The sequence below is a fragment of the Schistocerca nitens genome, chromosome 2, assembly GCF_023898315.1.
Source record: "Schistocerca nitens isolate TAMUIC-IGC-003100 chromosome 2, iqSchNite1.1, whole genome shotgun sequence".
Taxonomy (NCBI): domain Eukaryota; kingdom Metazoa; phylum Arthropoda; class Insecta; order Orthoptera; family Acrididae; genus Schistocerca; species Schistocerca nitens.
This window is the reverse complement of record NC_064615.1, coordinates 955,281,308-955,307,275: the sequence shown is the minus strand read 5'-3', so window position 1 is coordinate 955,307,275 and position 25,968 is coordinate 955,281,308. Positions and strand designations below refer to the sequence as shown.

Here is a 25,968-nt window from a genome sequence, read left to right as displayed (position 1 = left end):
GCTAACACATGTGTTAATTAACTGCTCGCCAGACCAGCCCAGCCCCTGTTAAGGCAAGGCGGAGGAAACCATTCAGCGCGACGACACGTGTCCACTTCTAGGAAACCGGAGACGACGGGAACAGGTGTCCGATTCAACACCGTGAAAGGGGGGTGATTTTAATTGTAAAATTATTATAAAATAAGAGGGAGGCCCACAATGGGGTACCGGATTAAGGGAGATGTCTTAAACAAAATTTACATTCTTCAGTTGTAACTTTCGGCCTGAGCGGCCGTGGACGATGTATAAAATCTCCACCTAACGTTTCGTCTCCATCTGCGGGAGACATCTTCTGAGGTCGTCCGGCTACTGCCACCGAGGCTCCAGGTACTCTCGCATTTATAGAGCGCATAGAGGGCACCACCATTCGTCACGTGATACCGACGATATGCCTATCTTTGGAAGGCGTCATCTTTCCCGATTAAGAGTAATCGATTATCATTCTGCTGGCGCAACCTCGACATCCATATTTTGTCTAACTTTAAAACTTCCTCTTTTCTATTAAAATTGTTATTGTGTTTGTGAATCTCTATTGCTTCTCTATACATGCGCGCATGATAATGGGATGTTAGTGTTAGAACGCTTGTCTCATTAAATTTAATTTAGTGGTTCCCATTTCGAAAAACATGCTCAGCTACGGCCCTTTTCGATGTGTCCTAAGCGACAATTTATTTTATGTTCAGCTAAGCTGGTGTTTACACTTATTTTTGTTGTTCCAATATATACATGTCTACAACTGCACAAGAGCATTATTGTAATTGCGGCTGATAAAGGAAATGCTACGGTTTTGCTGAACACCGAAGATTATCACAAGAAGATTATCACAAGAAGATTAGTGACTTTCGGATCCCACTACGTATAAAAAGCTTCAGAAGGATCCAACAACCAAAATTTTGAGAAATACCAGTCAACTGATAAAACAATCTTCTCTTTCTTCGGATGACAAAAAACAACTCTGCAAAACGGAAGCTCATCCACCCAGTCTACATTGTCTCCCAAAGTACATAAACCCCATTTCCCGTTGAGACCGATTGTAAGTGCCATAGGATCTCCAACACAAGAGGTGGCCAGATATCTCGCCTGCTTGCTGCGACCATACATTGGCAGAACGGACAGTTACGTTACAAATTCGGCGCATTTTACTGAAGAACTGAGGGACATTAACGTCAGCTCAAGTGATATTCTTGTGAGCTTCGATGTGGTGTCATTGATTACCATGGTGCCTGTAAACGTAGCTATTTCATGTATATCAGATATTTTTCGGACTGACATAGTGGCTTTATTTAAACACTGCCTGACGACAACTTACAACTTATTTCCAGTACAACAACGAGTTTTACGAACAGATTGGCGGGGTGGCGATGGGAAGCCCTCTCAGACCAGCTGTTGCCAATTTATTTATGGAGATCTTCGAATAGCGAGCGCTGCAGACTGCCAGCAAAAAGCCAGCTAAATGGTACCGCTATGTTGATGACACATTTGTAGTGTGGACTCATGGTGAAGAAGAGCTGGATGTCTTCTTGGTGCACCTGAATGGCATTAACCCGAAGATACAGTTTACGATAGAGAAAGAGAGCAGCGGTCAATTCTATTTCCTGGATGTGTCGGTAATTAAACTGGTGGATGGGAAGGTGGGCCACAAGGTATATAGAAAGAACACTCACACGGATCCATACCTCCACAAGGAATCAAACCATCATCCTAGGCAAAAAAGAGATGTCATGAAAACCCTGGTGGACAGAGCCAACAAAATCTGCGAGCTGGCTTACTTACAAAATGAACTAAATCTCTTACGGTCAGCCTTAATGAAAAACGGGTATACCAGCAATGAAATTGATCTAGCTCTCCATCAAAGACGAAAAGAAGCCAGAAGTCCAGAGCAACAAAAACGGACACCTACAGCAAAGGTTTTCTTACCGTTCATTAATAATGTTGAAAGGTCTCTGTTGGATTCCTTTCATGTTAATTTCTTAAATATGTTGTCATTTACGGCATAAATTCCTCTTCTAAATTTACTGTGGTGTTTCTGACTATCTGGAAGGAGACTGAGCAGTGGAACGTGTTACTTTTACACATAAACAAGAACGATCTGTCACACTACTACACTTTAAAACACAGTTTATACGTAATTCATGTCACACAGTCTCATACGGAACCTACATCCACTTTCTTTTAGATACTGTATATGATAAGATACTGTCATCCCCCTTCCCTTCTGTGTGAGAGGATGAATGAGCAAATGCTCGAGGGTAGCAGACAAGCCTGTCTGCTAGAGAACAGTAGGACCAACGTCGGAACAGGTAGCTACACTTTCTAAAAGCAGAGAGGTTTCTATTCTTAGTATGGTCCTGTCTGTCCCTTGTCATGTTGGTATAGGAAGCTGCCTCTCTGGCCACTTCCGTTTGTATTTGTGAGCCACCCCTCAGGAAGGGGCCACGGCAGTCTGTCCGCGGCGAGCGTCTGAAGTGGTAAGATCTCCGGCTAAGCGCGTGTCTGCTAAGTCCGTGGGACAATGGATTTCTTAAGTTCAGCCTAACTGAAAATTTAATCACCTTTATTTCAGGTTTAGCTCTAAAATATCTAATGTTATCTTAAATTGCAACGCAGTGTGATTCGAGTGTACAGTTCAGAATATCTTCCAGTAGTTGCTTTGCCACTACTTTCTGAGAAAAGTGGAACCACGTGTTGATCAGTAACTCTAACTAACATCATCAATCTTAAATGCGAATGTGCGTCAGATTATAACGTCTCATCTTGACAATGTTTTTCAATATAGCAACTTTTCTTTATGTTCAATCCACGTGGGGTGTACTTTGTGAGACCAGTACCACGTGCTTATACAATTGTTTGAGCCATCAGGTTAATAGTAAGACGATAGTAACCAGTTCGAGGTTTTTCTTTTGTAAATTGTGTTTCGATGTAATTTATTTTAATTATCAAAATTATTGTGCAGTTACGCTCTTTGTGTAAACCAAGTTGACCACGTGTAGCATGTGGTGTAATCATCAAAGCAGCACTCAGCTATTCTTTTCGGGAAGATTTCACAGAGAGTTAGTATGAATTTAGTATACCAGTGTGTGGTAATTTCATGACAGACAGGATTGTGCTGTGAACGTAATTTCTTTGGGTGAAAATTGAATCGGTTGGTTGTGGTTAGTTTCCTCTTGCATATGTTTCAACGTTCTTCGTGTTTTATTTTATGAATGCAGTGTTGTATGTAGTCTCCCAATCTTGGCTCCCTATTTTATGTGTTCCGTAAGATTACAAACTCACATTTTCACAATCCTAAATAAGGCATAGCTTAGTTATGATTCAAGTTTAATATGCTGAAATTTCAATGATCAATGTTAAAATAAATTTCCAAATGTAAACTGATTTATTTCTTTTTATTCAAATTCTCTTATATACATATATACACATATACACACACACACACACACACACACACACACACACACACACACATATATATATATATATATATATATATATATATATATATATATATATATATATATATCACCGGTTGTCGTATGACTATTAAAAGATTATAATTAATGTTAGTCTGGTTGGGAATTTGGTAAGCTAGACTGGATACTTGGTGAAACAGTTGCTCAGTAATGCAAGGTTAACTTCCCCAGACAGCTCACAGCTTTTAATCCGCTTTTATTGTCTATCAGTACCGCTTTCATAGCAAATTAAAGCAACAACATTACACATGGCGACCCTGTTCTGTGATTCCGCTAGACTCTGGAATCTCTGAAACGTTAGATTGCGAGCGTTGTATAATCTTAATTTTTTTTTTTCCTGCAGCGTTCTAACAACTTCTGCGTTGTTTCTGAGCAGACTTTCAAAAGATTCACGGCGTTGTTGAGCGGCGTTTTGTTGTTTGTCTGGTTTTGTTTTCTATATTTGTGTGTTTTATATGTATATGTTTTTCTTCTCGCTTGTAAATTGCACTGACTTCGATCAAGGATGTAAATTTGTTTTGCGTGCGAAAAAGTGCGTACTAGGTTGGGTACCTTTCGTGTGACTGTCGTAATTTTTGGGGGATACATTTATTCTGATTAGTGTGTTGCGTATCGGGTATAAATTGAACTAATGCAGACACGTAACCAAGCTAAAAGTAGGCGGTTTAATAACTTAAGCATCATGGACAAAGGGGATAATTTGATTTCGAATATTAACGTGTCGGACGATTCCGAAAATGCATTAGGGAATACTTCAGAGGAAATGCAAAACAGGACGAACGGGCTCACATCAGAGCCAGAAATTAATTTGCCTCCAACTAACCAAATTAATTTGGCAGAACTCATGAAAGCCTTATTGCAACAAAATAAAGAAAACACAGAGAAATCTGAAAAGTCGATCTGCGAGCTTGGCGAACAAATGACGCAGAAATCTGAAAAATCGATCCGCGGGCTAGGCCAACAAATAGACGAAAAACTAATCCAGCAGACAAATAAAGTCGACAAGTCGATGCAGAGAGTGTCCAATGATATCTCACAAAGAATAAACAATCTGGCAAGTGAAATAAAAAGTGATATTATGAAAGAATTAGGCCGTACATTTCAACAAATCGATGACCATCTGCAAGCCTTACAACAGGGCAAGTGGAGTCGCGATGTGGAATCTAAAGAGAGCGAAGAACAGTTACTTAGGAATTTCCAAACGCTGAGAGAAGAATGCCAAAGAGAACACCAGCAGGTACTCTCGAGGGTCCAAGAGGCGGAAACGCATTGTCCCACGTCCGTTAGTATCACAGTAGCGGACAACAGTCAAGCGATTCACGCACTGGAACAGCAAGTAGAACAACTGAAGCAGACTGGGGCGGAGGACAACAGACAAATACATGATAAGATTGCGGCATTAGCGGACATCATAGGCACGATGAAGGTGACGGAAAGCGAGAACAATACTACACCGGTAGCGGCCGCAGAGACCGAAGAAGTGCGTTCGCTTCTTAGATTTCAGAAGGGACAGTTCTAAGTGAATGGGCGGCACAAAGCTGTAGCAGGCGAATTACAAGAACGCGTGGCGCATCTGGAAAACCGCATGGCGTGTGATTACGAACTCGCCAATAGCACTAAAAATAGCCATACAAACAGTGCAGAGAGGGACTCTGGCCACAAGGGAGATTTTGACGACAGGGAAGAATGTATTTTGAGGGGCAGACATGAGAAAAATAGAAACATTCAAGGGCCTCGCTGGGAGGAAATGCGGAGATTTGATTTCAAACATTTCCTTACAGTGAGAAAGTTTGAGATATTTCGAAATTCGCAAAAAGGAATACATCCACGAGCATGGCTCGAGCAATTTGAGTTCTGTCTTCCCCCCGACTGGTCAATTTCACATAAGATAACAAGTAAAATAAAAAGTGTGGCTATGTGGAAGGCGAACCGGCGATTCGCATGAGGTCTGCAGCGCGTCACTGCAACTCCACTCGGGAGTTTCGACAAGCCTTTCTCTCCGCCTATTGGTCGGAAGCGGCACAAGATAGGGTCACGCATGGCATAATTATGCTGCCAAATTTGAACCAGTCTGGTTTCGGCAGCCCAGCACGCCTATTCGAACACATGCTGCAGGCGAATCAATTTCTATACGATCCATACGGGCCTGCGGAACTAATTAGGATATGCATCACCAAATTGCCGATGCACTTGCGCCACGTCATTCTTGCGGGACGATGCAAAGAGGACGTGGAAACGTTTGAGACACTTCTCCAAGAGTTGGAATATAATACAGCAGAATGCCCGCCTAATCAGGCACAAAGTTATTACGGGGCACAGCAGCGCGATCGTAGTCGTGGCCGCAGTACTAATCAACGGCGTGACTGGTCGTCGCGACGCGAACGGAACAATAATCGGGACCGGCCGTATAGAAACTGGGGTAACAGTCGCGAACACAGGTGGAACAACGGAAATGATCGAGGACGTGGACAAGATCGTGAACGCTACAGGTACGGCAACCAGAATCGATACTACGATGAATACGGTGGGAATTTGACTGTAGGTGGAGCACATCATGATGTAGAAATTCGGCCGGCTAACCCTAGACATAATCCAGCAAATGGAAATGAACAAAACCGGTAATGACAAATGATCAGGGTAGAAGGCGCCCAATCGGAACAAATGAGCTACATGGTAAATGAGTACCTAGGGTATATAGAGAGGACAGTGAGGAGTAGAGAGGACGGTGAGGAGAAAGAATTGATTAGTTTACATTTGTGACATATGCATTTTGAATAATATGTTGGTAAAAATAATGATAAAGATGTTTCTATGTGATTGATTGAAGTGATGTTTTTAGTTTTTTTTTCTTTCCTTGTGCAATTAGGATTTAGGTTGGTTCAAATGTGAAGATAAAAGGTTTCTTTGTGAACGAGTGAAATGCTGTTTATGGTTTTTTTTGTGAAAATTGAAAAGAGTCGCTCCTGAGAGAAGCAAGATCTGTGTTGAATTAATGCAAAACTCAGGGGAATATCCGATCTGTGGGTATTATGGGTCTGGCAAACCCAGGTCCCCAGCTGTTAGTAGCCTTGTTTCCGATTTTCTGCTTTCAGTGCTACTATCTATCTATTACTATTCTATATCTGTCAGTGTAAATGAGGATCTCTTACTATAGTATGCGTGCTGTATGAATATTTTAAGGTAGGAGAACTCTGAGAAAGGAATGAGTAAGTTTGGAATCTTGAAAACAGCATGCGATAATACGATTGTTTAACCAATGGCTTCCCAATATACGCTAATATGTTAATATTGATGATATATGTCTTTTTTGTTCTTTATAGCTGAGTACGTAAAGTGCTGTCTCTGGATTTCGTAAGTAGATTGATTCCCTTCAAGGTGAAAGAAGAGTTGTGGTTTGTGTAATTTACGTGGCCCTGAAATAGTATTATGGCAGTCAAATGACGAGCAGTTTTCCAGCAAATGGAGAATGGAACAGAAATATGGATCCTTTCTGTAGTCTTGATTGATGTTGAGCCAAAGCCTGAAAAATTATTCTGCGTTAATACTTGTCCAAGAAAAGCGACGTTTATGTGTTTTGCTGATGCTGTGAGCATTACAGCTTACTGTTTTCGCTGGTGCGCGATGCACTGCAGCCTATATGACTTGTACTGAGGAAATTTTCCTCTTGAAGGTAGAGGAAAATTAAATAATTTTGATTATGGGACCGAAGGAAAGCTTGGTTTAAGGTAATAAGGATGAAGCAAAACATTTGTCATTTAAACTACAGGAGGATTCGGATCTTTTGTGTCTGTTGTAAGTTCAATATGTTAAGATGAAACTGTTTTACAGAATATAGGAGACCACAATTTTGCCATTCATGAGAAATGAATCCAGAAATGTTTAAGGAACGTTTCTCCATATTTATCATGTGACAAGACGTATGCCGTGAGCGTCAAGAAGAGGACGAATTAGAACAATGTTGTAGTGGTATAAACGCTGTGTTGAAGTAGCATTGAAGTAGCTTGTTGGATTAACTAGTTGTGGATTGAAGTAAAATTTTGAGTAATGCATGTTTATGGGTAGTTAGTTTGTAGAATAGACAACAGGTGTGCATGTGTGTGTGTAAATAACATGTGAACCCTATGCTGCCCTGACTTATACTTGCACAAGGCATAATCTTATTCATTTTAGTGAATTAATAAGTAGCATTTGATTTATTAAAACGCAAGTGAACCATATTAGTGATGTGGATTTAGATATTATATTGTCAGTTCATTTAATTTTTATTTTTATACTGTCAAGTCAATTCACTTTTATTTTTTATATTGTCAAGTCATTTAACTTTTATTTTTATATTGTCAATTCATCTAACTTTTTTATTTAAAAAAAATCAAGTCTCACTTTCGTTCTTAAAAATTGTGAAAGACAATACTAAGTGGTATTATGTATGACATTTTGTAATCACATAACTATGATGAACAATTTCTGTGAATGCAGCTGATAACGTGAAAGCGAACCGGCTAAACTCTTACGAGGCAGCGGGAGCAGCCGGACTAGTTGTAAACAGGCGGGTTTCCAGCAGGACACACTGTCAACCGGGCCACTTCGGGAGCGCGGTCGACAACAAAAGACGGGGACGGTACAAACACTTTCCCTTGCACCTGGAGCTAATGGGCAGCCGCCCCAGTGCGACCCTTCGTGGAGGCGATGACCTGAAATGGCCGAGCGGTCCACCACGCGGAAATCCATCTGCTGGCAACGCACCACAAGCACGCAACCGTGACGAGACGGCCGCGGTGAAACGACAAAAGACAGGGGATAACGGGGCGTCGAGCCTTTTGACACGTACTGTCCAGAGAAATTGGCAGACTTCAACGACGCCTATCAACATTTCCTGACGGATGCCCACTGTCAAGCGACAGTGAATCATGGTTCGATGTTCTCTGGTCGCTAAGGGTGGCACAAAGAGGAGCCATTAAGTGTCATCCTTGCCCAGGAATATCAAACCGGCGAGCCAATTGAGGATAACTCAAGAATGTAACAACACAAGGGGCGTGGAGCCTTTTGACACATACTGTCCAGAGAAACTGGCAGACTTCAACGACGCCTGTCAACATTTCCTGAAGGATGCCCACTGTCAAGCGACAGTAAATCATAGTTCGATGTTCGCTGGTAGCTAAGGGTGGCACAAAGAAGAGCCATTAAGTGTCATCCTTGCCCAGGAATATCAACCCGGCGTGTCAAACGAGGATACTGCACGAATTTGACAACACAAACATGAAACCAAATCGAGATGTACGTGACACGGGCCAGCAAGAGAAACTTCATGAGAGGGCAGAGACGGTGGGGATTGCACGCAACAGATGGAGAAAAATCCATGCTGACAGCTGCGGCGACGAACCCCCCCCCCCCCCCCCCCTTATATTGTGCCTCGGAACAGTGGAACTACTGAGTGTGTCAGTGAACAGTGATTATATGGTTCTTAGTTCAATGCATATACATGTGTTTCTGTCAGAGAATGACTCGTGTGTTTTGCAGGGGTTCGATTTTTTGGTGTTTATTAGACTGACGCTTGCATTTTGCAGGTGTTCTATTTATTGTTTTTTTTTAGACTTTGACTCTTGTATTTTGCAGGTGTTTTATTTATTGGTGTTTTTTTTTTTTTAGATGTTGACTATTGTACTTTCAGAGCTGTTTTATTGATCAATGTTTGTTCTTGTGTGATGTATTAGATTTGTGATATTTTGTTTCGTAAATTCATTCCTGTGACATTGCTTCATTTATCAGTCAAATAGCTATTCATTCTCATTGGACTGTGATCGATTAGCCTTTGCATGGGGCATATTTATAGTGAAAACCCCATAAGGGTAATAATCCCATAATTATTGTAGTTTCAGTATAATGACACAGTGCTCATTGTTTGCTAACTAACTGAAATATAGTAGAGTGATTAAATTAGTGCCACAAAGTTATTTTAATTCTACAAATTATTAGTTTTATAAGATACACTTCTCGCAGTTTTTCGTTTACACACAGTCCAGCGTGAGCCCATGATGTCGTGGAATGTGAGTGAATCTCCAGCGGGAACCCATCTGGACCTGGGGCTTTATTCGCCGCACCATTATGAAGAGCATCTGAGATGTCATCAGACGTAATTGTCGCTGTGAGAATATCCGCAGCAGCCTGATTCACGGTACCCGTCAAGGAACGGAGGACAGCAGTCGTTACCGCTATGTTCTGGTCTGCTGCTGCATAGAACTGTTTGTAGTTATCCACAAAGGCTTTTACGATGTCATTCTGGGATGTCAGTCGACGACCATCTGGCATGTCGAGGGCGTTGGCCAGTTTTCTCCGACACCGCTGCTTCTTTCGGATAATATGATGCATGGCCGAGGGCTCTCCTAGTACACAATCGTGACACCTTGCGCGTACTATTGTGCCTTCAAAGCGCTGACAAATAAGAGAAATTATCTTCGCCTTAAAACGTTGAATTTCAACCTGTTGTTGAACAGAGGGGGCCATGGTTTGAGAGTTCCCGGAGAATTGTGAAATAGCATTCCATGGCACGTCGGTGCCGCAGCATTTTGTCGCGACCGTAACTCATCATTGAACGACGTGAAGCTTGGTGCAGTCGAGCCATCACCGGAGTGTTGAAGGGTACGCTGGAAGGCGTCTCACACAGTTGTTCCACGTGGTTTCTACAACCTGCCTGCATTCCGGATCCTTGAGATGGGCGACATTCAGCTTCCATAGACCTCGACCGCGCCACACGATCTGCCTCTGGAGCGAAACAGTGCAAATGTAGGAGACATGGTCGGAAAAGGTGGTAGGCCATAACTCAGCATCGAGCGTGGCAGTTACGATTCCTTGGGAAACGTAGACACGGTCAAGACGACTTGCTGAATGGCTGGTGAGGTACGTATATCCAGGCCGATCACCATGCATGGGGTCCCAAGTATCGGTGAGGTTCAGTTCATGCACGAACAGTTTGAGTTCCGGGCATGAGGTGAAATGCGGATGTTGGCCCTTCTGGGATAACACACAATTGAAGTCGCCACCAAGAATAATATGGTCGTAGCGGCCTACAAACAACGGAGCGACCTGTTCTGAATAGAATCGCGACCTTTCCCATCGCTTGGCCGCGCCTGAGGGAGCGAAAACATTGATAACTTTGACACAGTGGAAAGTCACAGCAAGACCCCTAGCCGATGGCAGGTAAATCACGTCGTCTACTTCAGTGCCTTCCTTTAAAAGAATAGCTGTCCCACTGCCTCCGCCAGCACACGGCGTGTGGTAGGACACATAGCCATAGATATTAGGAAACGTCGCCAGGCGAACTTCCTGCAAAAGAGCAACATAGAGGTCTGACGCCCTCAACATTTCACGGAGAAACTGTAGTTTGACAGGGGTGCCAATGGTGTTGACATGGATGGAGCCAATCCTGTAAGCTTCTCGTGGAATTGGGACGACTGGGACCTCATGGAGGTACGAAGAGCAGCAGCGAACAGGGATGTTGTCCCAGTAGGCTGCACATCCCCATCCCCATCCAGTAACCCTGTCGATTAACAGTCGTGGGTTGGAGCAGCAGCATCCGCTGCCGTGTCAATGGTGGGTGTTTCGTCGTCTACATCGTCAGAGAACGCAAAGGTGCGTGGATGGTATGCATCCGGTGGAGTAACTGTGGAGTCCGAAGGCGGCGTCACGTCGGCGGTGGAAAAGTGGCGCTGGCTCAGCTGCTGTTCAACGTCCATAGCTACAGCGTCTGGTGCATACAAAGACGGGGTGCAGACTGGTCCTTCCACCACGGAATCGTCCATCGGGGCAACATCGTGATAGGTGTAATCCACATCGTATTGAGACTGCCTCCTGCAGGTGTCAGACGAGATGATCCGCCGCTGCCGACGTCTCTTCGGCGACCGTTGCTTGCGCACGTGATCTTCAGTGTCCGAAGACATCTGGGGATCCGGATGTTCGGGCGCAAAAGCATCGGTAGGCACAACCATGGAGTCAAGGGCCGTCCCCTGTCCCAGAGATTGCTCACCAATGCACTTGTAGGGAGGAGGCGGCAAAGGCGCCGGTCCTCCCGCAACAGCCTGAGACAGTATCCGAGACGACGATGTGGCAGTAGTAGGAGCCAGTGGTGATCGCGGTCGGGGGTCGTCATGGATAGCGTCGTCGGAGAGGTCGTGGCCGGCAGGTCCCCAGACGGTAACTGTGTGATATTGCGAAGTAGACAGCATTCTTTGCCACATCCCGAGCATGTCTTCGGCCACCAATACATAAGTAAGACGGCACATGTTTGGTTAGCTCTATGCGGATCTGTCGTACTTCATTGAGAACCGGGTATGTAGTGAACTGAACCCACTTTTCAGCTGTATGACTAATCACCTTTCCATATGGGCAGAATGCAGGTACCACTACCTCTGAAGGCACCTCGAAAGGGAATTCAGATACACGTATTGTCCGCAGTCCAAGTCCAGCATGTTCCACAGTTACGTCACCGATGTGTCCATCAGAGTGAAGGAAGCTTAAGACCACTTCGAGTTGCACTTACAATTTTGTCCCATATGTCTTCGTTAACAAATTTCACGTATACCACATTGCTCACTATAGACAGGTGGATGCCAACAAGATCGTTGCAATCAATCTTAACGTCATCTCTGATAAACTGTTCGATTTCCAGTGCTTTTGGTCGGGCATATTCAATTGGATCTTCAGTGTCGATTTTCTGTGGGCATAAACCATTATCTGTCGAAGGAAATACAGCGCGTTAAGACGGCAGAATCACGTAAACAATTCCTCGAGCGAGCTGCTCGGCGAGGACGTAAACCAGACGTCCGCTGCTAGCGAGCCGAAAGGCGACTGGACTCGTATTTGGGTCTTCTTGATTACTAGTCAGAAACGCTAACCATTACACCACCGCAGCACTATGGTCCCACTCTGATGCCTTTGGTTCGAGAAAGTGGTAGTGCTCAGCAGGGCGTGGCGCGATGACGACGACTAAGTGCACCATATTACTCAGTGAGCGTGTTCCATCATGGCCGGGGCCTGCTGACGAGGTGCGAGCAGTGATATTTCAAAGTAAATACACTCTTGAAGAGCTGAGAGTAGCTCAGTAAAACAGTAAAGTGACATCGCCTTACTTAAAAAATAATCCTGCCATCGTAGTTACAAAGCCTCGAAGGAAATTTTTGATCATATTGGCATTAAATGGTAAAACACTTTCTCTGGACAGCCAATTCTTAGCTGTGTTAGGGGCAGCTAAGTAGTGAAACGATTTGCGTCTTACACTGGTTCTCAGCGCGAAGTCGCGAGTGTATTATGTTTTTATGCAACGTTGACTTCTAATACTTTCCAGTGTCGCCTTTCGATCTGTTTAGCTTTACGGCACTGAATTATATTTCATCTAGAACTCCTTATTTTTATGCTTTCTGGTGTGGAACAGGACTGTTGATGCCAGTGTTATGTAATTTTAGCGCAGGGATTACAGAGCTAGAGATATTAGTTTCCGCTCATGCAGCATACGACATGTGAAATAATGAGGTTCAAAAATGGCTCTGAGCGCTATGGGACTTAACATCTGTGGTCATCAGTCCCCTAGAACTTAGAACTACTTAAACCTAAGTAACCTAAGGACATCACACAGCCGGCCGCGGTGGTCTAGCGGTTCTAGGCGCTCAGTCAGGAACCGAGTGACTGCTACGGTCGCAGGTTCGAATGCTGCCTCGGGCATGGATGTGTGTGATGTCCTTAAGTTAGTTAGGTTTAAGTAGTTGTAAGTTCTAGGGGACTTATGACCACAGATGTTGAGTCCCATAGTGCTCAGAGCCATTTTGACATCACACACATCCATGCCCGAGGCAGGATTCGAACCTGCGACCGTAGCAGTCGCACGGTTCCGGACTGCGCGCCTAGAACCGCGAGACCACCGCGGCCGGCAAATAATGAGGTATATAACTTCCCAACACGATTACAATTTTCCCAAAATACTAACGACTAAAACACTTATATTGAAGGTTTGCAACTAAAGCTTTTTTCAATGAAATTAAAAGTAACTGGAATTAATCTTGTCCCATAAGTCACGAAACAGATGTGAAACACATTCCTCCTTGAAGTCGATTGTGTCTACATGCAGTTTTGTACGACACACAAATAGAAATTTCATGAGCACGATAGTAATGCAGGAGTATGTTGGTGAGGATGGAAGGCATAAATAACCCAGTTAACTAATTATTTGATACCACACAGTCATTTCGTTTGAAGATTCAGAAGAGAAGAAACTGAAAATCACGATCATTAACACACAAATTAAACTATAGATGTGGGTAACGAGCAATTCTATACCGTCATACGTTTTCCGCTTGAGTTGTATACATACAATGCATATTAACTTGACTGTTCATTGCTTCCGTAATGTTGTAAATATTTGGCAACCCTGTGATAATTCGTATGCTTCCACGTGTGGGCCTTAATTGTTCCACTAAATTCACTTGACATTCTCTTTCCACTTAGATATCTTCTGGTACGTAATTCTCCTTTAAGGTCAGACACTGAGATAGAAAATTTAATTTTTGCACTCCAGGAATGCTGTACTTCACGTAAGTAACAGTTCTTATGTTCAACTTTGCGTTTTGAGGCCTAGCGACCAATATTGCGATGACCTTAGTAGGTCTGCACATGCTTTGCGACGCAAGAGCGGCATGCGCTGTCATTTCTAATAGCTGTGCAGGTGAATGAACTCAAATTTCTTATCTTCGGATTTATTTCATGGAGCAGCAAATTGCTAGAACAAATTCCTTAATAAAATCGGAAGAAAACTTTCCCCCAATAAGTCTTCTCACAAGCTTGCCTCATTAAGCTGTGTTAATTATCATAGTTGCGTGCTTCAGGAATACCAAGCTGCATCACTATATAAATGTCTCTGAAGAACTTCGACACGGCCATGAACGTTATGACTTTGAGTTTCTTTCGTCACATAGGACTCACAAGTCAAACGAATAGTTATGAAGCCAACATGCACGTTAATACAGTTCCTCTGTAATAGTGATGAGACACCCCTGTAGACGTTCGCTTCTTTTGCTTTGCTTGTCCCGTGAAACATTGCTTCATGCTAAATTTCATGATACTTGATTACCGGAAAGTTCTCTACCTGTTTTGATGAGTGAGTTTGCGAGTGTCAAAATATGTGATATTGATTGAAAAACTTAACTTTTTTAACTGCGAAGGGATCATATAGTGTGTGACATAAATTTGAACTTGATACGCCAATGTGTTCCAGAGAAAAACGGACCTTAAACACGGACAGTCAGACTTAAAAAAATGACAAAAAAGTGTTTTTTCGTATTGTAAGACATCGTGGTCTCCTGACCTTCATTGCTTACAGATTCCGCCCTCACAATCATATTCCGCACATCAAGACGCTTCATTGGAACCCGAACGCGATAAGATAAAGTCAATGTTGTATGAATTCGTGCAAACGATATGCAAATAAGTAGTGCGCACTGGGGTTGAAATACTTGAGGCTGGCGTACACACATACATTCCAGACACTACGGTCAAAGGAGCTTCTAGTTCGAGAGAGACAGACCATACACCGGGAGGCCGGACCCTTCAGAGGGCGAGTCAACCTCAGCCGCCCGTGGAGCAGACAGCGTGAGCCTGAGTGAAAGGGGGAACGACCCCGTGTTCGGCTTAAAAGCAAATTCCGCTACATTATATGGGAGCGTCCAACCTACACATTCTTTTCACATAGCATGCAGTTTCAGAGATTTTCACAGGGAGACAGCAAACGCCAAACGCCGATACTACAGATTTCCGGATTGGTCGCCTTAAACGAAACGTCATTCTCCCGTTTTAGAAGAGCAATGCTGATTGGCAGACGATATTTCTGACGCCTTGAGCTGAAGGAGTAATGGAAGAGACCGAAAGATATACCCCTTCACGTCTGGCGTGGAGAGGCGCCATTCCGTTGTCGCTCTTAGAGCGAGGAACAAGTCTCTCCTCAGTAATTCACAGGGAGAGCACCTCTGTCGTGACCGAATCGAAGTGTGACGCTGTATTGAGTCCTTGCGATTGTGTTCACTGTGCTGGCCGACACACTTATTGTGCAACCGAGCGAGGTGGCGCAGTGGTTAGACACTGGACTCGCATTCGGGAGAACGACGGTTCAATCCCGCGTCCGGCCATCCTGATTTAGGTTTTCCGTGATTTCCCTAAATCGCTCCGGGCAAATGCCGGGATGGTTCCTTTCAAAGGGCACGGCCGACTTCCTTCCCCGTCCTTCCCTAATCCGATGAGACCGATGACCTTGCTGTCTGGTCTCCTTCCCCAAACCAACCAACCAACCACCTTATTGTGCAGTGTGAACGGACAGAGCTATAGTTAAACGCCTGCGAGCGAATTTTTGAGTGGCATCGCGGTGGACTGGTTATCTGACCGATGTACCACGCCAATAGTTAGACTAAGGGCGAATAGGAATCCTTGACTTCCTAAAGGCGTAGGGAGAGTTTGATTGGCGAAGGTCAATCCAGATAGAACGAGACTTATCTTATTTGTCAGCAGCGAGCGGCGCAGACAGCAGTCATCGCAGCTTACGGTATTGTGCGCTACAGCTATTGCGAGCCCCATATTTCCTCCACAACTATACACTTCACTGAATTTCACACACGACGGCCTCGACCGTACGTAGCAACATTCTAAAGGATAATTATTCAAGTTGAGTAGGCGCGCCTCTAAGCCATTCTGCCAAGTCAATAACAATCTTAAACTTTGTATAGAAATTTCATTAGCGAATCCTATCTTTGAAAGGCCGGCCGGTGTGGCCGTGCGGTTCTAGACGCTTCAGTCTGGAACCGCGTGACCTCTACGGTCGCAGGTTCGAATCCTGCCCCGGGCATGGATGTGTGTGATGTCCTTAGGTTAGTTAGGTTTAAGTAGTTCTAAGTTCTAGGGGAATGATGACCACAGATGTCAAGTCCCATAGTGCTCAGAGCCATTTGAATCATATCTTTGAAAGGTAACTTCACATTCCGAAAAGAACCAGGATATAACTTGTTCAATTCATAACTAAAAGTGCCATTCTGATTTCTCAGAATTTTTGCAAAATAAATAATAATTTTCGTTAGTTTCAAGTTTTTCTTACACTAACTAGGACTACTCCAGTACCCAATTATCCCACTAGTTACGTAAGAAATTTTGTGTAATTTTGTGTCATTTCCTTACAGCGGACGACTCCAGAAGATATTTATTGCTGAAAGTTTTTCAGGCATTTCTCTTTAGAACGTTAGGGGCGTCTGTCTGAATTCTGTAGTAGAGTGGGGGTGGAAATTGCATCTTGCAAGAGCCACAGGGTAAAGGGTACATTTCAGATTAATCCGTTGCACAGAATAACAGAATAGCAGATCAACCCCACGCACAGTATGATATAATTATAATTTAATCAATTATCGGACTTTTTCTTTTGCTTGAACTGAAGCCTTTTTTACTGCCGAATTTCACGATTGTAGGTCAACAGAAAGCAGCGTATAGATTTTGATGAGTGAGTTTTCGATTATCCAAATATGTGACATAAATGGCCGTATCTTTTGACTGCACTGACTTAGCTTACAATTTTTACAGCGCCAAGGGATCATAGACATTAGCACGTGAATGAATTCGAACTTGATACGCAAAACTGTTCCAGAGAAAAAGAGTTCTTAAAAGTAGGAGAGGCAGATAGTCGGACACACAACAAAGTTAACATATAAGGATTCCGTTCCGACAGACTGAGGCACGCAACCCTAAATGTCGTCTATCTTGTTGATTTAAATATCACTGCATGTCTTAAATACCACCTTCGATCAGTCGTAACTTCTCCATGAATCCATGGACGTCAAAATGTGCAGTGTACCTTGATCATGCTCTGCCAGATCTTCACACAGGAGTCGCTTCTAAAAGGAAAGAAATGAAATGTAAAGAATTAATTATACTAAGCAACGTAGTGAGGTACTGGAAATGAATCACAAAATATATAATTAATTTTGATCCATACTGACGTTTTGCCTATTAGCGTATAGCGATACTCAATATATTAAAATGGATCGTATGCCTCCATTGATGTCGAGCGTGAAATGCCACTCGTAGACATATTTGTTAAACATCACTCAATAACAGTAACGAATTTTATTCTATCCAGAGAGATGAGCGATAGCTGGCGCTTTCGACAGAGGGCGAGGGGATGTAGCGTCACTGCCTTAGTCGCTTCCGGTTCGCAGCTAGTAGATCCGGGAGACCTCTGGAACACACAGCCAGGTAGCCTGCCAAGAAATCTGCCGACAACATGTTATCGTACGTAACAGTTATTTTTATGAGTGCTAGAAAATGAAATAAATTGTAACTGTGCTACCATTACACTAAGGACTTCAGTAATACAACAAAAGCGCTACAAAAACTGAAGCATCAAGTGGTTTGTATCTTGAGACGCATTCAGAGGATACGCGATTTACTCCTTTTTATTAAAAAAAAAGATCTCATTTTTGTTCTACATTGTTCGCTGAGGTGTTCGTTGCGGACGTCCGATGGCAGCCGTTTAGTTTGTTCGCTGATCCGTTTACTCAGGTGTCGACGTAGCATAAGACGTCGAGCAGAAGACAAGCCTTCGTCCAGGAACTGCCGCATCCTACAGTGTTGCCATATTGTGCATATAGCCGAACACAGAGAATTATCAGTGTGGCCACATTTTTTGTCTCACATCGCGATCGGCAAGGACTTTACGGCGCCAGGGCGATGGCCAGGTTTTATGCCAAACAGTGTACATGTGTTAATTAAATATAAAGAAATGTAAAATAATTTACACTTTTTTTTTATTTGGTGTTAGACATTCGCTGTCTCGAACATTGTAGTCACACTCCCTTTTACACGTTTTGACCAGCACATTCCTCAGATGACAGGTATCACTAAGCAGACCTCTCCCTACTTGCTTGTGATACATTTCTTTGTATCGAAATCCATTATGACGAAGATCCTATTGCAGAAACTCAGCAAACTACAAATAATTAAATGCCAAAGATTCATGCAGCTGGAACCACATTAACAGGTGACTACACACTGGCAGTCTAGGGTGGACACTGCCCCGTGCAGCTGTACACAGCTTTGACGGCAGCAGCTCAGTGGCCATACCCGGTTGCATGCGCGTTGCACGTTACCCTTCCACGGACACTTGGCTGAACCTCACCAGCTGCAAGTATGGCCGTAGCCACGACGCTAGCGCACCACCGTTCCAAATTGACTGACTGCCAGGCGAGTACTGGGTTCAGTTCCCGGTGCTGCTAGGTAGGAATCTGGAAAGTGATGCACTTAGCTAGGTTATGCATCGTGAGGGGCTACTTAAAAGTGTAATAGATGTAAGGCCTCAGAACATGATAATGTCTGGAAGAGCGCTCTAGCGGGTCCTACCATAAATCCTCTACACAGTAAGTTAGAGGATCACACAGCTGCCAGTCGGTACTGAATGATAAGTCAGGATCATAAAAACTTTATATAGCGTCTTCCTAAATTACATTTACAACTTTTGTAGGACGTCCTAAGTGTTTACATTAATTCCAGGTTTGGTTAGCCACACCTCACTAATGATCGTTAAATGTTACCTTTCTCCTTGTTATCGTTTTTGTAATGGTTAGTTCTGCAATGAGAAGTTCTGCGGCCACTCTCACAAATCCATAAAAAAATACTCCCAGCGATTTAAAAAAAAAAATTCATCTATTCATGCATACAAAATGTATCTCTCAGATCTTTCCATTGGAAAGTCCTCAAACCCATGTCAGTGGTGGTACCTCTACTGCAAAGGATCGCTGGCACTATAAAAACAAAGATTATAGTACGAAATTATGGCTCTGGCTCTGAGCACTATGGGACTTAACATCTATGGTCATCAGTCCCCTAGATCTTAGAACTACTTAAACCTAACTAACCTAAGGACGTCACACAACACCCAGTCATCATGAGGCAGAGAAAATCCCTGACCCCGCCGGGAATCGAACCCGGGAACCCGGGCGTGGGAAGCGAGAAAGCTACCGCACGACCACGAGCTGCGGTCATATGAAATTATGACTGAAAATGTTTATAAGATTTTCAATAATGGAAGGTTACCAGTTCGATGTAACGAATTTGAACGAAATAAGCTAAATGGGTCACTTTTAATTAGTCCAGTTTATTTCGTTGATGTATGTTGTACAATGTAATACAAGGGCAATGATAATAATGAAAAGTAGAAATTTTTGTAAGAATGAAAAGCTACTGTGAAAGTAAAAATCGTGGACTTTTATCTATAAACTAAATACTGAGAGATTAAACGTGGGCGTACAACATCGTTACACTAATTATTAACAAAGATTCGATGAAGATGTTCCATTTGACAAATCAGACAACTGATTATACGGGGTGTTCAAAAAGTCTCTCCGCAGTGCCGTATGATTGTTATCCGCGCGTGCCGTATGTTTGTTCGCCTGCCTGGGTTACTTCCCTTCAAGTGGAATCTCCCAACATTCCACGGTTTCTTTTATCTCAGCCAGCGTCAGTAGTAACGTTGGTGTGTGTCGTTACATGTTGACGTGAACGTTTACGTTTAGTTCCTTTGTTCATTTGTTTCGTTTTTGTCACTGCTAAAATGCTAACCGTTGAAAAACGTGTGTTTTTAGTCGAACAAGTGTTGAAAGCTGGCGGTAAATACACAGTTTCAGTTCGTCAAACATGTAATTCATCGCTATATTGTGCAAGATTCGACTAACAAATTTCTATGTACGGGTTCAGTGACAGATGCACCGAGAAGTGGTCGTCCTAGCGTTTTGTCTGAGGATAAGCTACTCGATATTTACGATAAACTGTCCGTGAGTCCGAACAAGTCAGTAAGAAAACTCGCCCACGAAATCGATGTTAGTGTCGGAACGGCCCACACAGCTCTAAGGAAAAAATAAGAACTTTTCCCATACAAAGTGACAGTAGTGCAAAAACTTAAAAATACTGACATGGCAAGAGACTGCATTATTTTTAATGATTCAATGGTTCAAAAATTTCGTTCAACAAAGTGGAAGGGATATACTTAATGAAACGTTTTTCACTGATGAGGCATGGTTTCATTTATCCAGGCACGTGAACTCGCAAAATTCTAGTATGTGGAGTACTGCAAATCCATTGTGTATTCATGAGGAACCACTTCATTGTGAGAAAATAGGAGTTTGGATTGCAGTTTCTAGACGTCGGATTGTTGGCCCCATATTTTTCAAAATGTTCAAATGTGTGCGAAATCTTATGGGACTTAAGTGCTAAAGTCATCAGTCCCTAAGCTTACACACTACTTAACCTAAATTATCCTAAGGACAAACACACACACCCATGCCCGAGGGAGGACTCGAACCTCCGCCGTACAACGACAATAAACGTACAACGACACGGCCATGATATTCTGTACCCATTATAGGAGAACTTGTGGTAAGCGAAGTACTAAACGGTTATGTTTTTGGTGATCGCGTAATTTCACACGACTTTGGCCTCCACGATCGCCTGACCTAACACCACCTGACTTTTTCTTCTGGCGTGCTGCGAAAGCAACTGTCTATAAAAACTGTCCAAAATCCACCGATGAACTGAAAACTGCAATATCCACTTTCACTGCTTCTGTTACAGAAGAAATGTTACAGCTTGTGTTTGGAAACATGATTAGACGAACTGAATTGTGTATTCAACAACAGGGGGTACACTTTCAACATTTAACGTGAGAATTTGTAAGTAAAAATGAATATTCAATAAATTAATAACTTGTATTTCACTGAGTTTCATTTCTGTATATTCACTGCGGCATAAGGCACGCGCGGCTAACAATCATACGGCACTGCGGAGAGACTTTCTGAACACCCCGTACCCCAGTTATTTAGGAGCGAGTGATACTAGTAGCAAGGGAGACTACTTGCAGACAAGCAGGTGGCATTCCAGCATGTCTGAGCAGGTTACGATTACGATTGAAGGAAAGTGTTCGATACTGAATCCAATCCTGAATTAATACCAGTGCAACACATGATGCAGTTTGAAGGACACACATGTTATCCGTGGCGTAGATGTAAAAGGACTGTGCTGCTGTGGAACTGCGACAGTTACGGAGTAAACCTGTCCAAGGCAGTAGACCAGCGTCTCTGCGATCGAAAATCGAACCTCGCGGGACCCATGCGCCGCTCTCCGTCCTCTCTATAACCACACTCCATCACTCCGGAATACCACGCTCTCGAGTCTGTCAGGATTACCAGCCGGACAACCCAGAATTTCTCTTTCCAACACAAATCGCAGGCGAAAAACTCCCTAAAATACTTTTAATTGCACCCACTGTGTATTCCTTAGTTGCCTGAAGGTTGGTACACTGACTGCTCTCTCGCCGCTGGTTTTGTAAACCAAAAACGGGGGCTGACACCTGCTGGAAGCTTTGGAAGCACAAAAGGCGATGTCGCGTACTTCAGTGTCCTGCAGTGGACGCAACGGAACTTCCTAACCTGAAAGGGCGCTCTCTGTCCCGACAACAAATAAGATCGGTCACAGGCATCTTGTGCATTCATAGAATTTCATGGCCCTTGAGATGTTTAGGTAGAGAGCTCTGTTTTCTAAAGCGACCAGTAGTCCCAGGCATAGTGCTTATTCGCCTGTGCCGTTTCACACTAGAGAATATCGTAGCTGGGTTCCCACCGTCAGTACGAATGTCCGTTCTCCCACCACTTTTGAGGAAAAACAGATCGTGTAACAACACGTAACGGACGGGTTGTGTTATAAAACTCCTCTGTCTTCCCTGTTTTTCTTAACACTAGTCATCCTCGATTGTCAAAGCGTAGGCATACCAATAGAAGTAAATACCTCCTTCAAATGAAATTCGGACCCTAGTTAAAAAAAATTGATGTGCCCCTAACAGTCGACCTTTAGCAAAGAATAAAATGGATGGGAAATTTTGTTCCTGAATTAATACTAAAGAATTTCTTATCGATGAGCCTGGGTATGTGTGACATTGCAGGCTTGTTTCTGAGGAAAAACTAGTGTCGCATTAATATTTACCAAGCGTTTATAAAATTAATGTAAAGTACTTATTGACATAGGGGCAACGACCTTGCCGCAGTGGATACACCGGTTCCCGTGAGATCACCGAAGTTAAGCGCTGTCGGGTGTGGCCGGCACTTGGATGGGTGACCATCCAGGCCGCCATGCGCTGTTGCCATTTCTCGGAGTGCACTCAGCCTCTTGATGCCGATTGAGGAGCTACTCGACCGAATAGTAGCGGCTACAGTCAAAGAAAACAATCCTAACGACCGGGAGGGCGGTGTGCTGACCAAACGCCCCTCCAATGCGCATCCTCAACTTAGGATGACACGGTGGTCGAATGGTCCCGATGGGCCATAGAAATGTCTACAATGGCTTATCAGAAGTGCACATAGCAAAAATATTTAATAATTATTGGCAATAGTTAAACAGAAACATCACTAAAAATGGCTACTTCATTTGACCAAGAACAGAATGGAAAAACACAAAATATTATGTATTCACTGAATCATGTTTCCGTGTCGAGCGTTGTATGTGTCATGGATTTGAGTAAATGTGCACCAGTGTTTACTGAGTAGGTGGTACGGCTTCTCGCTGTCGTGAGAGAACCGCGTACCGACCCTGTTCATCACAGGTGTGGAAAGCGGCTGAGGGCTTCGAGGGAAACAGCTGACGGCGCCACTGAACGTAGCCGCCGATAGACATGGTTCGGATTACATGACGTAAACGTTGTCTTAGGTTGTCGGAGCTGCCAGAGGGATTTTCTCGGAACGCCTGCTACCTGCTTAATTCTCTTCAAACGGCTGTCGTTCCATCGCGATTCTGACTCAAAAGCTGGCGCAGGCGACACTGAAACACCGAAAGTTCGTCTACAAACCCCATTCCGCAGCCCTCTTTTCTTCACAAATACGCCAAACAAACTTAATGTAAGTTCCTACACATTGTTTTATTGTTAGAGTCTGTCGTTGCTAATTTTACTGGCATGACAACTTTTCTTACAATTATTTCGTTTCAAATTAGAAAATTATTCACGATATTCACAGTTAATCAAAGAAACTTAACAGAAATATAGAATAATGCAATGATAATGTAAAAACTGGAATGATAGTGTCAGTAACAATGAAACACTTTTAAATTTCCCCAAATCAACTAAAATTTGCTCATTTGAAGCTACCCATTGTTTCGTTTAAGATCAATCCATGTGATGGACGTTTGCGAGAAGGAAATTCTTTACGCTTCCTGTGGGTATCACGCCACGCAATAAAAACACAAAGACGACTGCGAGAATTACTGTGGTCCAAAAGAAACACATCAAAAGGAATGTCGTCTGGCTAGCACAGTGCGTCAGTGGCTTAAGCTGTCTGCCAACGAAATAAAACGCTAGATGTAAAAAACCTCTACCTCATAACAAGATTAGTACTGCAGAACACACAGAATTAATAGAACTTTTAGAATTTGCGGTAACTTATAAGCATTTTGCCTTGAATGGCAAAATATATCAACAAAAAGATGATCTTGGGATGGGTAACAGTTTGGCTGGTACGTTAGCACACATTTTTATGAACGACTTAGAATGTAAGTTGTTTGCTAAGTTTCCACGACTGAAAGACAAGACTGTATATTATAAACGTTATGTCGATGACATCTTGTTACCGTTAGAGGGGGACGAGAATGAGGTCACCGTATTTGCTCAAGCCATAGGCAGCATGCATCAGAAAATGGGGTTTACTACAGAAATAGAAGAAGTGGGCTGCATTAAGTATTTGGACCTTACTATTAAGAAGGTTGATAACAGAAATAAACTTTTGATTTTCTGAAAGCCTACATGCACAGGTGCCAGTTCATGCCATCCACCACGATATAAAAGGGCCTTTTTCCCTTCTATGATCCACCGACTCTCTCGATTACCACTGGCCGACAATGAAATATGCCAAGTACTTAGTATATTTAAGCAAATTGCAGTAGCCAATGGTTTCTCAGCTAATGATGTTTTGCGCCCGTACAATACGATAGAAAAGCAGAAAGTAAATAGTAGGCAGACACGCAATCAACCAGAAAAAAGAAATAATAATGTCCCAACATGTAGAAAAGTGTTTCGGTAAATCTAAGGTTAGATGTGGTTTTGAAGTTAACAACACTCTGAAACGCCGTGTAAAAAATAATTTGAGTAATAATTCTAATAAATTTGATGGTTCTGGTGTTTACAAGATCGTTTGTAGTATTTATGACAAATTTTATGTCGGTCAAACTGGCCGTTCTTTTAAAATAACATTCAGGGAGCATTTGCGAGCACATAACAAAACTGCATCGGGAATGAATCTGGCAGAAACTGGCCACACTATAGGCAACATTGAGAGTTGTAAGCGTATTCTACACAGGGCAGAGAAGTGTCGCGCTCTCGACTTGTTGGAGGAGTTGGAGATTTACAAGGCCAAAAAGCATAAACACACTAGGGTACTCAATGGAAAAAGCGATTTTGTGTTCACCGCTTACTTTGTTTTGTTTGGTAACATACTACGATAACCATTTAATGCCTCACCTTGCTTGATTTCTAAATTGTTCTAAGCACTACTGGACGTAACATGTGAGGTCTTCAGTCCCCTAGACTTAGAACTACTTAAACCCAACTAACCTAAGGACATCACACACATCCATGCCCGAGGCAGGATTCGAACCTGCGACAGTACCAGCATCGCGGTTCCGGACTGAAGCGCCTAGAACCGCACGGCCACAGTGGCCGGCGCCCTTGCTTGATGATTTATGTTGAGAACAGTATGCATTTGCCTTACTTCCACACATTCGTCGCTCTAGTCCTACCTATTCATGGATTGTATGACCAGACTATATAATTTTATTTAGAGACTGTTAATATGTTGTATAAATGTTTTCTGTGGGAGACATATCACGATGTATGAAAACCCCCGTTGTGGTTAAGTTATATGATCGCTGCGCGCCTACGTAACATCCTGGTGGCCGACCCAACAGAGGGCGCTGATCATTGATCTGTCTTTTCTTCAGTTATTTTGTCATATAGACATTTTATCTTTCATCGGTAATTTATAGCTTGCTACAGGCAATGTATTACGTATATTTTATTTTTGACCGTATTCGTCTTTTACTGTATCACAATTGGTTTCTATAATACTTATCAATATTTAAAAGTCTGCTGCATGTATTTTACCTGATGTGTTTTTATCAGATTACGATTCTTACGTAAATTATGACTACCTTTAAGGCCACAGTAGGGACATCTTTGAAGGATGTAGGCAAACTGATTTTTGGTAACTACTGCACTTCAACAGCCAGTTGCAAAATGACTGTGTAGACGATGCGGCCTATTTAACACCATATTTTAGATCTACGTGACGATACTGTGCTGAGTATATTTATATGTTTTGACGATGCCATTACAACCTTATCACATTAGGAGATGGTG

General features: G+C 43.0%; 1 pseudogene; it reads left to right on the top strand.

Annotated features, from left to right (window-relative positions):
• Positions 1-22,592: 22,592 nt before the first annotated feature.
• LOC126238232 (5S ribosomal RNA) lies at positions 22,593-22,710 on the top strand (annotated as a pseudogene).
• Positions 22,711-25,968: the final 3,258 nt, after the last annotated feature.